We start from the raw sequence: 3,793 nt of genomic DNA, 5'->3' as shown, positions 1-3,793 counted from the left end.
AAATTTTGCAACTATATATATATATATATATATATATATATATATATATATATATATATAAATTTAGACAGATTTGTGTGCACTGTGGGGTTTTTTAGTTTGGTTTGAGTTTTTGAAGTTAACAGTATCATTCCTCAGGACATTTTCAGAAATCCTTTCTGTTATTTAACCCTCTTTTTCTGCATTTATCTCCAATTCCTCTAATTAGAGTCCCCCTTTCCCCATTTCCCTGATCAGATCACTTGTACCCTGCTATTAGCCTATTTATGGTTCCTCCACCCCTTACCCTAGCAAAGATTCCCTATGTACTTTCCTAGTTTCTGCAGTTACTCCAGACTATGTACTCACATCTGCAGTTACTCCAGGCTATGTACTCACATCAAAAGACTTGGAGCTAGGAGCATCAAATGAGAGAGAACATGCAATATTTGACATTTTGGAGTGTGGATTTTCTCACTTGATATCATCTTTCCTAGTTTCATTCATTTACCTGCAAAGTTCATGATCCTATTTTTCTTTACAGTCAAATAGTATTCTGCAGTGTTTGTACCATATCTTCATTATTCGTTCGGTTTAAGGACATTTAAGTTATTTTCATTTCCTGGTTATGTGAATAGAGCAGGCTGAACAAGTATCTGTGGAACTGGGTGACAAGTCCTTAGGCATATGCAAAGGAGTGGGATAGCTGGGTAATATGTACATATATTTTTTAGCTTTTTTTGTAACTTTCTACACTGATTTCCCTAGTGGCTACACCAATTTGTAATCCCACAAATGGTGGCCAAGGGTTTCCTTTCCTCCACACCCACTCCAGAATTTATTGTACATTAATTTATTGACCTTTGTCATTCTGACTAAAGTAAAATGGAATCTCAAAGTTGTATTGATTTGTGTTTTGCTATTTGCTAGAGACAATGGACATTTTTAAAAAGATATTTCTTAGCCATTTTTTTCTTTCATTTGGGAAATCTCTGGTTTCCCGGTACAATATTTAAAATGGAATACTTGATTGTTGATTTTTTGGGGGGTTCTTTTGTTTTGTTCTTTATATATTCTGGATGTTAAGTTTCTATCAAATGTGTAACTGGCAAAAATTCTTTCCCATTCTGTGGGCCTCCCCTTACCTGGTTCATTGCTTAGCTGTCCAGAAGCATTTTAGTTTTATGTAGTCTTGGTTGTCAATTATTGGCCTTAATTCTCCTGCAAAGAGTCCGATTTAAAAAAAAAAAAAAAACCCCAAACCTTCCCTACACCTGTATTGGGTGGGGTACTGCCTATGTTTTCTTCTAGCTGTTTAGGTCTTTGATGCATTTGGCGTTTGGTTTTGTGTAAGGTGACAGACACAGGTCTAATTTCATTCTTCTACACGCAGATATCCAGTTTTCTAAGCACCATGTATTGACGTTGCTTTCTTTTTCTCCAGCTTATGTTTTTGTCCTCTTCATGAAATATTAACGTGCTGAAGGAATATGTAAGCATATCCTCCTGTTTTGTTTCATTGGTTTATACATCTTGTTTTGTACCTTATTGTTTTTATTACAATTGCTCTGTAATCTATATAGCAGAGACCTGGAAGGTGGGAGACTCTCAGGACTCAAAGAGAGGGACCTTAAATGAAATGCCCTACATTGGGGAGAGGGAACTTGTAGAGCCCACTTCCAACAGAAAGACTGGGCATCAAGTGAGGTATGGGGTTGCCATCCCATAGTCACAACTCTGATCCATAATTGTTCCAGTCTGGAAATGGATGGAAATGGAGAGGAGCCTGAGGAAAAGCAACAGGACCAAAGTGGGAAACAGCTCAAGGGGAGGCCCCCAAACCTGACACTATTACTGAGGCTATGGAACGCTCACAAAAAGGAACCTAGCATGCTGCCCTCTGAAACAGCTGAAATAGTCAGATGCAGATATTTACACCCAACCAAAGGACAGAAGCTGCTGACCCCTGTGGTTGAATTAGAGGAAAGCTGGAAGAAGCTGAGGAGAAGGTCAACCCTGTAGGAGGACCAGCAATCTCAATTAACCTGGATCCACAAGATCTCTCAGATACTGGAACATCATCCAGGCAACAGACACCAGCTGATATGAGGACCCCAACACATATACAGCAGAGGACTGCCAGGTCTAGGTTTAGTCAGAGAAGGTGCACCTAGCCCTCAAGAGATTGGAGACCCCAGGGAGTTTAGAGGTCTGGTGGGATGGGGGTGGGGCAAGAGGGCCAGAGAGGAGGTATAGAATATGGATCTGTCAGAGGGTGGACCGGGAGGAGAATAAAATCTGGAGTTTAAAATAAAAAAAGAGAAGAAAAAGAAATAAATGTTGATCACGTTATCAAGGGGAAAAAAAATCAAGTAAGCACATGAGGGCAGTGTTGTAGAAAAAAAAAAGAAAGTTCAATCAGGCACAAGAAGCCAGAGACCCAAAGGCTGACAAGGTGGCTCAGAAGATAAAGGCAGCTATCCCAAAGCCTGATGACTTGAGTTCAATCTCCACAACCCATAGAGCAGAAGGAGAGAAGCATTCCCATAAGTTATCCTCTTATCTCTAAATGTATTCCTGTGGTGTTTGTGTGTGTGTGTGTGTGTGTGTGTGTGTGTGTGTGTGTGTGTGTACAAGCAGATACACACAATAAATAAATAAATTACATTGAAATTAAAAAAATAAAAGATCTGGACTACTAATCCCAATAGCATTGTTTTTTCTGCTCAGGATTTCCAGCCCTGCTCCCCAACCCCCACCCCTTAATTTTTGAGTTTCCATATAAATTTTAGGTTAGTATTTTCTATTCCTGTGAAGATTGAAATGGGTATTTTGATTGGGATTGCAATGAATTGTACATAACTTTTGGTTAAACTGTCATTTTTACAATATCAATTCCACCAATCCACAAGCATAGTAGACAGGAGGTCTTTCCTCTCTCTCTCTCTCTCTCTCTCTCTCTCTCTCTCTCTCTCTCTCTCTCTCTCTCTCTCTCTGGTGTACTTCTCTATTTTTTGTTTCTGAAGTTGATTTTTCATGTTAGAGATCCTTCACTTCCTAGGTTGGGCTTATCTCTAGATATTTTAACTTTTTCAGGCTTTTATGAATGGGAGTGTGTCCATAATCTTTTGTTGTTGTTGTTGTCGTTATTGTTTAGAAATGTTACAGGTTTATGCAAGTTGATTCTATACCCTGCCAAATTACTGAATTGGTTCATCACTTCTAGAAGTCCTCTGGTAGAAGTTTGGGGATCTCTGGCATATCACGTCATCGGCAAATCAAAGTAATTTTACTTCTTCCTTCCCTGTTTGTATCTTTTTAACTTCCTTCTCCTGCCTTGTTCTTCCATGTAATACTTCAAGCACAACACAGAAAAGAGTAGGGATAGTGGACATCACTTTTATGTTCCTGACTTTAGTATGATTGCTTCAAGTTTTTCTCCATGTAGCATGATGCTGGGTGTGGATTTTTGATATATATTATTAGGTTGTGGTATGTTCCATTTGTCCTACAGTCTCTAGGACTCCCCTCATAATGCCAGCTGTGTTTTTGTGTTTTCAAGTCCATTTTTATGGTTTATTACATGTATTGACTTGTGTATGTTGAACCATCCTGGCATTTTCAGGGACAAAATCAAGTTGGTCATAGTGCATAACCTTTTGGATGTATGTCTATTCTGTTCACAAGAATTTTACTGAGAATTTTTGAGTCTTTGTTTATCAACAATATTGGCCTGTAGTTTTCTCTCTCTCTTTCTCTTCTTTCTTCTCTCTCTCTCCTTCCCTCTCTCCCTCCTCCCTCCCTCCCTCCCTCT

Source organism: Mus pahari, chromosome 15 (genome assembly GCF_900095145.1).
Source record: "Mus pahari chromosome 15, PAHARI_EIJ_v1.1, whole genome shotgun sequence".
Classification (NCBI taxonomy): Eukaryota; Metazoa; Chordata; class Mammalia; order Rodentia; family Muridae; genus Mus; species Mus pahari.
This window is presented reverse-complemented; position numbering follows the sequence as displayed.